This window comes from Pan paniscus, chromosome 3 (assembly GCF_029289425.2).
Source record: "Pan paniscus chromosome 3, NHGRI_mPanPan1-v2.0_pri, whole genome shotgun sequence".
NCBI classification, from domain to species: Eukaryota; Metazoa; Chordata; class Mammalia; order Primates; family Hominidae; genus Pan; species Pan paniscus.
This window is the reverse complement of record NC_073252.2, coordinates 163,403,088-163,417,765: the sequence shown is the minus strand read 5'-3', so window position 1 is coordinate 163,417,765 and position 14,678 is coordinate 163,403,088. Positions and strand designations below refer to the sequence as shown.

Genomic DNA, 14,678 nt, shown 5'->3' with positions numbered 1-14,678 from the left:
AAGGTGTTTTCACCATTTTCCCAGTTGTTCAACTGCTGTATCTACATTCTTAGAATCTAACTAAAAGATGAAACTGAGGCTTTTATGCATTTATAACTAACTTTGCCTACTTTGAATATAATACCATAGAAAGCAGAGATAATATCTCTTACCTCCTAGAGTTATTGTATGAGTCAAATTTAATTTCAACAAACATTTACTTTCAACTTACTACTTGCCCAATAAAGATATGTGAAAGGTTGTTGAACCTATGAAACAACATAAAATTATAACATTATTTACTCTTAATCTATTGCAAATCAAGAGAGAAAACAAGAAGTTGATCTAGAGAATCACATTTATGCATTTCCTTTAAGTAGTGAACTTTGGTGGATTCATCTTTAAATTCTTTAATGAAAAACTTACAAGAGCCATTTATTAGTCATATTCTAAGAAGCCAGATACAGGCTATTTTGCATGCAATATATATATATTGGCCCTTATGGGATTTACATTATATTCTCTGTGATGGTTAAACCAATGAGACTTTGCTCTTTTCCTTAACCATCTGGGGGAGGCAGGAACAAAGGAGAATATTGATAAACCTGGAAATAGGGCCGGATAGTATCAGAGAAGGAAGCCTTTGGGAAGGTGAAGATGTGGTAGCCAGTACTCATGTTGTAAAAGGATACAACTCCAGCCTCAGAGTCCAGAAACACTCCCACAACCAAGGGCTGCTCACACAGATGAAGGGAAGTTAAGGGAGATGTAAGGGCTACATAGCCTTTCTTTTGGCATAGTCCGAGGGTCCAGAATCCAGACTGAGGCTCTTGCTTCATGTCAGTGCACCTCTGCATATTGCCATACAAACTCCTAAATCCCACCTGGTTCGTTTTCCAGCATCCATTTTGAAGGAGCATCTTCCTGAGAGGTGAAGCCCTCACAACCCAGGACACAGGGGAAGGCACTAAATCTCCTGGAAGAAGTGCTGTGATGGTCCTGGGGATATCCACAAGTCACTTTTCTCCAATCCTCATACAGAATTAGTTCACTATGAGCTGTATCTGGATCCAGAGTCACATTGACTGTAATCTCAGTACTGTAGGAGGCTAAGGCAGGTGGATCACTTGAGTGCAAGAGTTTGAAACCAGCCTGGGCAACATGGCAAAACCCCATCTCTTGATGGCTCCTTAACATTTTCTTCACATTACAGGAAATAAAGCTCAAAAATGTTGCACATAGTATGAAGCTCCAAGGAGAAGGCCTCTGATGTTTCCAGCTTCACAGCCCAACTCCTGCCCACAGTATCATTCACATCCTGCAGCAATTTTTGGGCTGAGCCCCGACATTTTTCCTCCAGTTCCAGCATGTGGCTCTTGAATTCAGCCCCAGACCGGTCCCATGGTCCCTCAGTCTATTCAGAGTCTATCGTTCTTCCTTCTCCTGTCTCCAGGGATAAGATTTCTTCTCCTCATGTAGGAAACTCTGGAGATTCTTAAAGTCAAACGATTTTTTTGTCTCTGAATTTGTGTCTTCTCATGAGGAGATATAAAATTGCAATTTCCATTATTGCTGTCTAAATTCATGCAGTGAGAGTGTATAATCTGGGCAACTTAAATCTTTGCTTTTGAGTTGCAGTCCTCAAACTTGGCCCAAATAAACTCTGTACTTATTGTCCATTTAGTTATGTGCATTGCTGTGAACACCTTCTGCTCTGTGCACTTCTCTTCAAGTTGCCTCAATTTTGTCACAGCTTTCTGGAGCTTTTCCTTGTAGCCCTGGCATACGTCTTCAACAAGAGCTGTGGTGTGCCCTTTGTGCTGTGGTGCCCGCTCACAGTGCCAGCAGATGAGCTGCCCCTCGTCTTCACAGAACAGGTGGAGCTCTTCCTGGTATCCCAAGGTATCACTGAAGCAAGTCGCTGTGTTTAGTTCATTACTGAGTTGAATCAGATTTTGTCCTTGGGTTAGACTAGAATCATCCACTCCACTTGGTCTTCCAACTGCACTATTACTGCAACACATTCATACAATGGCATACTATGCTGCAATAGAAATGCACAAAACAAAACAACATGATATGGCACATGTGATAAATCCAACAAAAAATGTTAAACAAAATGGCAAGTTGTAAAATACATTCAGTATATTACATATATGTAGTTTAAAATATGCAGAATAAAGTCTTATGTTTTATATAGAAATACACATGTAGAGTAAAAGTAAAAATATATAAATAGGAATGATCAAGAGCGAATTCAGCAAGGTTACATCTCTGGAAAGGGAGAGAGATAAATGACATTAGGGAAGAGACACAGAAGGTTTTAACCAAATCTAAAATAGTTTATTTCTTTAACATGAACAACTGATATGATTATGACAGAATGCTAAGAATTGTTCAAGCTATGTGTGGATGATCATAGACATATATTGTTTTAATTGTTATACTTTATGTTTGAATATTTCATAATTTTAATGCCAAAAAAAAAAACAAATAGATGTGTGCCTGATAGGTGGAAAAAAGACAAAGAAGAGACCATGCAATATAAGGCTTTTCTCTTGGAAACTGTTCATGTACTACACACCACTCTGATCTTTTGGCAATCTCTCTAGCAGCAAAACAATGCCAAAATTATCTGAAGACTAAAAAAAAATTGTATAACACTGAACACTCAATATGACTCACAGTCTATGCTCTAATGCTCTCTTTTAATCATTTCTAAAATATTGTGTAAAATTACTGCCATTTTACAGGTAAGGAAATCCAGATGCAAAGTAATCTGCACATGATCATGCAGCTGTGACAGAGCTGAGACTTAAATCTATACAGGTGTGGACCCAAAGCCCATTCTCTTTTGTCAATACTGTATTGGGAAACCATAAAAACCAGACAGAAGAGGAAGGAAGCCACGCGAAGTTCTGTCAGAGAAGCAGTTAGGGACATAGCTGAGGTAGAGTCTGCTAGAAGCCATTATAGGTAGAGAAATTCTTTTAAAATATGAGATCTGAGCCACGCTTCAAATAATATCTTATTACTGACTTAAAAGCAGAAAGTGGAACATGGGTGAGGAAAGTTTAAAAAGGAGTGCGAAATCATGGCAGAAAAGGTCCATTTTCTTGGAGCATGAATGGAGAGTGAGAATTATAAAAAAGAGAAAACAGACAAAAGAGAGAATAGTCCTCATGGAAAATTAAAGGAAAGAGATCCAAATCAGAAATTAAGTGATAGAAAACAGATGAAGACTATTACAATACAAAAATAAGGAAAGCAGAAGAATCAAGCATTAGCTTCTGAAATTCAAATTATTCCAAACTGTTAAGGCAGAAAGAGGAGCTGAATCATCTGATTTCAAAGGTAGGAAAACTGGAACAAATGATTAAATTGAGGGAGAAATGGGGAGCAGAATTGTGGTTTGTTTATTTTTGGAGGTTAAATGGAAGCCTCTTTTGAAATGTTTTAAAAGCGTCTGATTCCACATAAGGAACTTTGAAAAGTGGAACAGGGAAAAGAATTCTGCTTCTGTTTTCCCTGAGCCTTCTGCAAGTACTTAGGTGGGTGTGTTTGGGTGGAAACATGAGCTTTTTGTTGAACACCCTCTGATTCTCCCCCTCCCACCTGAAATCCTAAAGCTGTGTTTATGACAACACAATCATTTCTACAGTAACTAAAAAGCTGTCGGCAAAAGAGGATTATTGCTTAAGTTGAGAAATAAGCAACTAAAAAACTCTTAAACCACAAAGCACAGGCTCCCATGCCAATATTCAAGTGACAAAGCCAAAGTAATGCAAATACGGAAAATGTTATGTGCTGGACAACCCCAACTGACCTTCTGGAAACTGGTCTTTAAACTTCATGGAAAGATTTCAACAGAGTAACCCAATAGTGTCAGACTTTGATATATTTTGCTGACTCCTCGAACACTAATTTATCAGTGGGTATCTAAACTCAATATATGGCCTCTGGTTTGTAAACCATTCCCACCCCTGTGCCATATTCAGAATTCAGACTGAGCAATTTGGATTCTGTGATAAGAATTATGAATTCCTGGTTGGGCATGGTGGCTCATGCCTGTAATCCCAGCACTTTGGGAGGCCGAGGTGGGTGGATCACCTGATGTCGGGAGTTCAAGACCAGCCTGGCCAATGTGATGAAACCCTGTGTCTACTAAAAATATAAAAATTAGCTGGGTGTGGTGGCACGTGAGTGTAATCCTAGCTATTCGGGAGGCTAAGGCACCTCCCGGGTTCATTCGCTTGAACCCGGGAGGTGGAGGGTGCAGTGATCCGAGATCATGCCACTGCACTCCAACCTGGGCACAACAGAGTGAGACTCCGTCTCAAAAAAAAGAAAAGAAAACAAAAAAATTACAAATTGCTTGTGAAGGTTTGAAATGGCCCAACTCCATCAAAAAATACATCTTTATTTTTTGAAAAGTGAACTATCCGTTCAATGAATGTTGCCTAAGAGCTCCAGAAAAAACCATCATGTACTGCCATTGTAGGAAACATATGAGACCATCTACCAGTGCAGCAGTAGAAAGGCTACCACATGGTCTTCTGCAGTGAGCTCACTTTCCTTCTCTTTGCTAATTTAATTTCAGAGTGCTTCACCCTTCTCTTTTTCCCATGTGTTGCTACCAACAGAGAAGAGTTTTAATATTGTTGACAACAAATTATTTATATGCTTAACAGGTTATAGTATAAGAAAAATATCTTTTCAGTAAGTATGCTAGTACATGTTAAGGAAAAACGTAATTGGAAAAGAAATGTTATCTACCTTAAGCAAATATTCATTCTAAATAAAAGGAAACTATACATTTCCTCCTTTACATTTTTTGCTGCTAAAGCATGTCTTAGACCCTGTATTTCAATCAGCCAGAGAGCAAGTCATAAGTTGATATGGAACAGGACTGGTATCATGAAAGGAACTTACTTTCAACAACTATGTTTCTGGAGAATTAAAATTGTCAAGGAACTTTTAAAAGAATTCTTGTGTCATTATTTACATAATTATAAAATAAATATGAAATTTAGGATTTTTCTAATGCTGAATAGATGCAATCATAGTAAAACCTGCAAAATGTTGGCATTTCCCGTTCTTCAAGTTTTGGTAACTTAGAGAACTTTAAGTCTGTTGAGCCACTAGTGTGCATTTCATGATGGAGAAGGCTCCTTACTCGTATTAATGAGTTAAGGGGCTTCTTTTGATGCTTCCTTTGAAAGTAGCTACAGAAAGAGGTAGTGTGATTGTTTTAAGAAAAGCTAGAATCTGTTCTAACCCTAGCTATTTTTACAAGCCAGGTGACCTTGGCTAAATGAATCAGTCCTCAGAGTCTTCATCAGCAAAGCAGGAACAACTGTGGAAATCCAATGAAAGCCTCAGGCATACCTATCTGCATATGTGTGTATACCTCGCCTCCAAAGCATTGGTGTGTATATGTGTGTGTGGAAAATAAATCTAGAAATTGTGACAATGTGACAGTGCCAAGACAGAAAAAGTCAGAAGGTCGGCACGTGGAAATTTATGCTAAAATGTATGCAAAGCAATGGCTAGAAGGGACAAACAGTAAGATGGTAAGATTCCAAGAAACCAAAGCCAAGACAGAAACAGGAAAAATTGTAGGATTTGTGGTATCTATAAAAACAAATCACTTACTAAACGGAGACCCAATATTTTCTGATTCTGAAATTTCAGAGAAGTTTCTCTAATGGGAGCTCAAAAAAGTGTACTCTGTGTAAGTAAAAATTACAATGTCCTTCCAACTATTTCTTTACATCCGTAACACAATGAATTACACATGGCTGTTTATTGTCATGAATCTGACTATCATCTTACATAAGGATTACAATGCCAAGTCATAGGTTGACAGAAGCAACTTTTTGGTGTATCAGAAAAAAAATGGCTGGGCACGGTGGCTCACGCCTGTAATCCCAGCACTTTGGGAGGCTGAGGTGGGTGGATCACAAGGTCAGGAGTTCGAGACCAGCCTGGCCAATATGGTGAAACCTGGTCTGTACTAAAAATACAAAAATTATCTGGGCTTCGTGGTGCATGCCTGTAATCCAGCTGCTCAGGAGGCTGAGGCAGAAGAATCGCTTGAACCCGGGAGGCAAGGTTGCAGTGAACCGAGATCATGCCACTGGGCAACAGAGTGAGACTCAAAAAAAAAAAAAGAAAAGGAAAGAAAAAGACACAAAACACTGGCGCGGTGGCTTACGCCTGTAATCCCAGCACTTTGGGAGGCTGAGGCGGGTGTATCACAAGGTCAAGAGATGGAGACCAGCCTGGCGAACATGGTGAAACCCCGTCTCTACTAAAAATACAAAAATTAGCTGGGCGTGGTGGCAGGCGCCTGTAGTCCCAGCTACTCGGGAGGCTGAGGCAGGAGAATCGCTTGAACCCGGGAGGCAGAAGTTGCAGTGCGCCAAGATCGCACCACTGCACTCCAGCCTGGCGACAGAGTGACACTCTGTCTCAAAAAAAATAAAAAAAAAATTAAGTGTCAGATATACAGCTCGCTACTGGCTGCAGTGGGCTTATTATAAAGGTGTTTATCTAGAGCAGCAGTTCCCACATGTTTTAGTCTCTGGATCCCTTCACAATCTTAAGACTTACTGTAGACCCAACGGGCCTTTCTCTAGCTGGAATCTGGGTCCCCTTGACCACATTGTCCCAATTTATGCTACTGGGACCAGTCAGCTGTACCAGTGTACCAGTTAGCTGTACCAGTGTACCAGTATGCAACTGTACACCAGGCAGCTTTAAGGTTCAATGCAAGTCTTCTTTTTTTTTTTTTTTTTTTTTTGAGACAAAGTGTCGCTCTGTCACCCAGGTTGGAGGGCAGTAGAGCAATTTTGGCTCACTACAACCTCTGCCTCCCGGGTTCAAGTGATTATCCTGTCTCAGCCTCCTGAGTAGCTGGGATTTCAGGTGTGTGCCACCACGCCTGGCTAATTTTTTGTATTTTTAGTAGAGACGGGGTTTCACCATGTTGGCCAGACTGGTCTTGAACTCCTGATCTCAAGTGATCCACCCCCCTCAGCCTCCCAAAGTGCTAGGATTACAGGCATGAGCCAGCACGCCAGCCCAGGTCTTCTTACTCAAAGTTATTATTCATAATTTTTCCAGGGTAATAAGAATTTTGTAATAAGTCTGAATTTGATTGGAACCTGAGTGGCTGCTTTCAAATTTGTATTTCCTAAGACAAAACCAGCAGCCGTCATGTTATCAATCATTAGCAAAATGAGCTCTACACTTGCCAAATCCAAAGTTGATAATACTATATTGGTTTAAATCTGAGAGCAAGTCTTTGATAAAAAGTCAAGAGAGACTATTTTTGCCAAACATTGGAGAGAGAGTTCTGAGCTATCCTCACATAGCAATAGATTGCCATTGGGATTCAACTCACCTTTCTTAAGATTCATTCTTTTCAACCCGTAGTATTAGCAAATTTACAGAAGTTATTATAGTTAAGTTATAAATAATTTTTTAACAAAATAAATGTTCATTGGTTATATTAATAGATAATAAAAAACTTAGAGTATACAAAAATCAAAATTCTACTGTTTACCTTCAACATTTGGTGTACAGTTGAACCTTGAACAACACAGGTTAGAACTGCTTGGGTCCACTTATACATGGAGTGGTTTAAATAAAAGTTACACTGAGTGTGCCTGCCTCTCCTGCCTCCCCTTCCACCTCCTCCACCTCTTCCTCCTCTGCCACCCCTGAGACAGCAAGAGCAGCACCTCCTCTCCCTCGTCTTAATCTGCTCAATTTAAAGACCACAAGGATGAAGACCTTTATGATGATCCACTTCCACTTAATGAATAGTAAATATATTTTCTTTTCCTTATAATCTTCTTAAGCTTTTCTCTAGCTTAAGTTATTGAAAGAATACAGTATCTAGTATATACCACATACAGAATATATGTTAATTGACTGTTTAAGTCATTGCTAAGGCTTCTGGTCAACAGGAGGCTATTAGTAGTTAAGTTTCTGGGAAGTCAAAAGTTATGTGTGGATTTTTTACTGTACTGGGGCCAGTGATCCTGACCCCTGCGTTATACAAGGGTCACCTATATAACTTTCTAGACTATATAGATGTATTTGACGTATTTATAGGTAGAGAAATAGATATACATATAAAAACTAAAACAAGATAGTAATAGATATATATACATATATATAATTAGCATCATGCTGCATTTAGAGTTCTGTACTTGTTTTTAATCATAATTTTATGAAAAGCATTTTTTGATCAATTAACATTATTTGAAAATATTTAACTTCATGCATCATAATTTTAAAACTTTTCCCTTGTCGTTAGCTATTTGTGTTATTTGACAATGCTTTGAAAACCATATATTAGGTACAAGTATAGAAATAGAAATTATCACGATAACCACTGTAACAGTAACAGGCAGATTATAATGCAACTTGGATATCATCCTTTGCTCTAAAAAGATGGCCATATTTTACATTGACATATGAGTAAGTTTCACTAAGTGGAGAGAATAATTTATTTAAAAATAAATGCTTTGACACTTAACAAGTCAGTTGTTTTCTTAAAAGCCTGCTATGGAATAACAGAAAGATTGTAGAATAATTATTCGTTTCTTTTCTTACTCAGTGTTATTTCCTAATGAATTTTTCTAAGTGATTTGCCCTGTCTAATTTTATCAGTCTAATAAGAATCCATGCTTCAACTTTCTCACTGCTCTAGGCAGAAATTCCTGTGAACATGTCAAATCCATGGGTGAATGGACAAATTGGCATAGTGGGAGAGCACACACACAAAAGTGAGATGATGGCTGACCGATTTCCCTAATTACTGGAGTTTTAATAAGACAATAAAGCCCTTGCTGAGGATTTCCTAAGTTTTATTGGAAGTCAAGACTCTCCATTTGCAAAATAAGAGGAGCCCAAAGTGATTCACAAAAGGGCAGTGTTACATTCCGTTTACAGTTGAGGGTCACTGTTAGTGCCAAATGAAGCTATAATGCCCAGCATTGCTGAACATGCAAACAAAGCAAAGCTAAACAAAACAAAAAAAAAATTTTTAAAGGGGAAGTGATCTCAGATGGTAAGCATGGCAAAATAGTGAGGCCAATATGATTGAATCTCACGCGTCCTTTAAAACTGTAGCCCCAAGTCTCCACTCCTCTGGGCATCTGGACCCATAAAAACAATTGAATCATGTCAATTCTCTTCTTACTCTGCACAGCCCATCTTTCCAACGGTGCATCTTTCCGAGATGCACAGCCCATCTTAAGCAAAGATCTTAAGACTATGTTCTTTTCTCACCTAAACTACTAGGGCTTTACTTAAATTAATCCTGCAGCATGCACTGTTCATCATGCCCATCCTCCACCCTTCTTATTAGTTACTTGAATGTCTACATGTTATCTCTAAACCCTAATTCCTATTATTTCTTTTTTGAAGGTTGCTCTTAGAGAGTTTCACAACCGTGAATAGGTTTCAACTTTTTCTGACATTCTCTATTTTTTTTTCGGATCAATGAAACAAGAACAAAGAGGAGAATCAGGAAGTCAGCAGTATGTCTCCTTTATTCCCCCATGCTTTAGAATAAGTCTTTCTTTGGTAACCCGGGGTATTTACTAGCTTCTTATTAGGTTCAAAAGCCATACAGCAAGGGATTGCAGTCTGCCCTGCACACAAAGTGTAGACAAATGTACCAGCTTAAGAAAAGTCCATAGCTCCAGCCTTGTGTGACTAGAATTTATGATCCTTAGTTTCTGTTGCTTTTATCTACATTTGACAATCAGACCCTAGAAGGAAGGGTCATTTGACATGAAGATGTAGTAAGTGGTTTATATAGTCATTATGCCCAAGGAAAGGAATCATTATCTTTATCTTCCTAATAAAAAAAAAATACACAAAGATTGATTATTCATTTTATTGGATAAATTATTTTTTAAACTTTTACAAGGACATGGTAATTTCCTGTACTTTATAAAAGGTTTAAAGCTTGCCAATACAGATAATATGGTATTTACTGTATCTAATTTTAAAAAGGTATGAAATGCATATTTTACTTTCTAGAACTAACTACCAAAGTATATTGATGTCCATATGCTGACTGGTAGGGTAGGCTCACTCAATGAGTGTTCTTTGTTTCAGAAAAAAAATCTTTGGAAGTGGCATTGGTGGTCATGTTTGTTCAGATAGCACTAATTAGTCCCCAGAGCTGTAGAAAATTAAGACAGGTGTAAATACCTGACCTCGGTTTGATCACTTAGATTCTTTTCCATAGGAGTTTGGAATTGAAATTAAGGGAAAATAATTTCCTTAGCTTATACTGCAACTGAATCTTTAAACTTGGATGATATGGGACAACCATGTTTTCAGAGAAAATCATGCTACAGGGAGAGAGAGAGTTTGAAGCACATATATAGATGAAAACAGAGACGCAAAGCCCTGTGGTCAGAGTTAGAGGGGCTGAGAGAATAGCTACCTTAACTTCTGTTTTCTTGCTCTTGATTCCAAGGACTTAGTGTTATGAATAACCTCTAAATTTTCATATTTACTTTTCACTTCTATGCTTACTTAAAAGGGATTATGTAATTGTTTATTTATAACCAAAGGGACACCAAGGTTTACAGCTGCAGAAGTGATAGTATTTTTCATTTTGTATTTTGTATTTTTCAATTCAAGGATTTCCGTTTGGTTCTTTTATATGGTTTCCTTTTCTCTGCTGAGATTACCTTTTTGTTCCCTTATTATATTTGTGTTGCCTTTAATTCTTCGAACATATTTACAATAGCTATTCTCTAGTCCTTGTGTGCTAAATCCATCATTTCCATAATGCTGAATCTCTGTTTTTTTACTACTTTTTCTCCTGGCTGTGGACCACATTTTTTTTTCTTTTTCTTCCTCCTCTTCTTCACATATCTAGTAATTTCTATTGTGTGCTGGACATTATGAGTACTGCCTTTTTGCATGTCTGAATTTTGTTGTCTTCCTTAAAACTTTTGTTTTGTTCTGGTAGGCAGTTCATTCATGTGTAGCTCTGCTCAATCCTTTCAAGGCTTGTTTTCAAACATTGTTAGCATGGTCTAGAGTTGCCTTTACTCTAGGGATACGTTAGCCCTATTCCTAAGTGATGGCTGCCTGAAACTTCTACTGAAATCCCAAGTGTCTCCTGATATTCCTCCATCCAGTTAGTTGAAATTAAAGCTTGCAATAGCTTCCAGCCCTTTGCAAGCTATTGAAGTTGCTGTGTTCTTAGCTCCCTGGTAGGTTTTCTATCTATTTATTTATTTATTTATTTATTTATTTATTGCCTATTCCTGTGGAGTCTTGCCCTGAGAATGTGTAATTTAGATTTCAGGAATTCCTTCTTTTTGCAGTGTTCTCCTCTCTGGTAACTTTCTTCATACATCCCAGCTGTTTCACTAGCCCAAACTCTGATCTCTGCACTTCAACTCAGCAAACACTCTGTGCTTTATTTGAGTTCTGCATGCTTGCACAGTAGATTAGAAAGGATCTCCAAACAGAAAGTCAGGGACACCATACAGCTTGCCTCGTATACTGCCCACCACTGGGAATCACTCTCTTACACCTTTAATCACAAGGCTGAAAGCAATAATTTTATATATTTTGTCCTATTTTATAGTCATTTAAGCTGGGTGGCTAGTTTAAGACCAGCTGGCCTATTGCAGAGAGCATCTAAATATACATATTATAAACTTGCTTCTTAAAATTAATTTTATCTACAATGAGTTTATGTGCTTACTACATAATTTGTTTACTACCTTGCTTATTAGTTAAGTTTCTTCATGAATTTTAGAATTCTGTTTATGGGCTTAGTTTGGATCAGAGAATTTCTATAACTTTGATCTTATATGTGTTTCATCTATGCTTCTTCCACCCAACCCAAGGGATGTCTTTCTAGTAGCAGGTCTTGTAGTGGTATTTTGGGTCACCTATCCTACAGCCATTTGTGAGATCTGGACACAGAGCATGTGGGCATCTTTGTTTATTCATGATCACAGGGTCTCTGTGGGTCCTATAAGTCTACGGCTTACTAAAATCTGTAGCCATAGAAGCTATCAGAAACCGTGATCATTTTCAAAGGCTTCTTTCATGCATGTAGAGCCCTCCTATTTGCAGAATTCAAATAGCATATAGAGTCCTCATTCCTGTTCACTTTACCCTGTGGGAACAGAGTTCAAAAATACTCCTACAGGTTTGTGTATCCAAAGCCCAATAGGTCAGCCCTCCTATCATTGGTCAATAATAAGATTTATCTGTTTAGTTTTGGGTTAACTCTTTTTAAATTTATCTATCATTGCTATGTGTTTAGAGCAATGCATGAAATTACTGAGCTGTCTTGACCAGAATACATCTCTAACTACAAATCAGATTTCTTTCCCTGAAGTTTCCACAATTTGAATATAAGACAGACCAAATAGTTCTGATTTTATGGAGTAAAAGCATTGTATAAGGATGTCAGAAAAAATAATAAAGTGTCAGATAGCATACCCTCATCAGAACAGAATCATCATATGAATTGTAACTAAAATGTTTTTAAAACTCCAACTTGTCTCCTTTTATTATGTACAGATAATGAACTAATATCAGGTTTAAAATAAAGTGTTAGAATTACTGTTATATTACATATGCTTCAGACATGATTAGCCACAAATTTTTAAATCCCTCCTTGGTTATATATTCCTATGGTATAAAATACTAGAATTTAAGTAGGTACTCTGTAATGTTCCTTCCATCTCTCTTTTATTCTCTATGTAAACTTATTGTCTTAATAGAAAATGGACACAATATTATAGCCTCTTAGTTTATTACTATTAGACAAACTATTCGAGAAAGATTCACTGAACAAGTTAAGACACTCAAATCACAAAGCTTATTGAATCAACTTAAAGCACTTAGGACATCGTGCAAGTGGAATATAATGGCCACACTACCTGAGTCCTTGGTCAGGCAATGTTTATGTATCCTGTCTTCTTTCTTTTTCTCTCTCTGTTCCTGACCTCTTGCCTCCCTGCAACCTCAGCACGCAGCCAGTGTGATTATAAAGGCCATAATTGAGATTGAACAAGTTGGCTTAGCAGATAAGAGGTGCCTGGAGTAAACACTCTGTTTCTATTCAAAAGACACAAGAGCAAGTATACTTGCCATAGCTCAAACTCACCAATAACTAGCTGAGCAGCCATAACTTTGATCCATTTGTTTTGGGAAAGTATATATGGGGCCAGAATGGATGCCACCAACAGGTGCACAAAGTGATAAAACCTGAAAATCATAAATATTCAGTGACTTTATTGGTTCTTCCCTTCTTTGTACCTATCTTCAACACATATGCTCTCTTTACTAATTCCATTCGTTTAATCTATGTCTAGCATGCCTCAGAGTCTATTTTAACTTACAATCAATCCTGAGTATTTTAGTCCATTTGAGCTGCTATAACAGAATACCATAGATTAGGTGGCCTATGAAAAAGAGAAATTTATTTTCCACAGTTCTGTATGATGGGAAGTCTAAGATCAAGTCACCAGCAGATTTGGCTCCTGGTGAGGGACCTCTTCCTAGTACATAGAAGGCCACGTCCTCACTATAACCTCACATGGCACACGGGGTGATTGAGCTCCCGCATGCCTCCTTTATAAGGTCCCTGTTCCCATTCATGAGGACTCTGTCCTAATCACCCATGACCTAATCGCCTCCAAAGACCTGACCTTCTAACAGCATCACTTTACTGTTAGGACTTCAACACATGAATTTGGAGGAGGATGAAAATATTCAAATCAAATCACTAAATTTTATTTATCTGTTTATCTTATTGTTTACAGCAAATTTGAATTTTTTAAATATTCATTAAACATATGTCTTCTAAAGTTGTAACGATATCTAGTAATTTTCTCATACTGATTATGTCAGGCACTTGACTACTTTATCACATACCAATAGAAACCCTTTGTTGCCTGTCTGAGAAGCCAACTTCTTCCATAGAAACAGAAGGTGTTTTGAGTATTGGCCCACCATGTACCTTCTGGTGCAGGACTCTGCTCCAGTTATGGGGACAGTATCGTGACTAGTTCCAGCTCATTGAGATAATCTCATTCCCCTTGCCAGGGATTGGCATTTGACACAGTCCTGGACAATGAGACCAGTGGGGACATCCGTTGTGGGGATTCTGGGGAAGGTTTTCCTCACTGATAATAGGAGCTTAGTAAGAAACACTTCCTTTTCAGGACATATTTCACCTTCATATGCATCTCAGATCTGCAGTAAGCTCTTGGTGACAGTCAGTTTTTGAAGAAAAAAAAAAAAGCCAAAACAATGAGAATGGCAGAGGAGAAAGAGGGAAAGAAGCAGAGGATTTGGTGACGCAGTGAAGCCGCTGAATTAACTCTGGAATGACCCTATGTCCAATATTCTTGTTATGTAAGAGTTTCCTTTGGTTAAAAAAACTTGACTGATACAGGAAAAGACTGAATTTTAATCATCTCAATACCCCTAGCATATGAAATTGTAAGTTGTAGAGCTGTGATTCAAATATAGCTTTGTCTGACTCCAACGCCCATTAAAATATCATACTAAATGAGTGGTTAATGATACATTCATACGTACAGTTAAAATGTTTTCATCTTCCTTGATTTCTATAAAAGGGTTCCTTGACAAGCCCTGGGAGGCCATGCTCTCACCTTTATTTG

General features: G+C 37.9%; 1 pseudogene; it reads right to left on the bottom strand.

Moving 5' to 3' along the window:
- Window positions 1-539: 539 nt before the first annotated feature.
- On the bottom strand, window positions 540-2,003 carry LOC100968502 (E3 ubiquitin-protein ligase TRIM38-like; annotated as a pseudogene).
- Window positions 2,004-14,678: the final 12,675 nt, after the last annotated feature.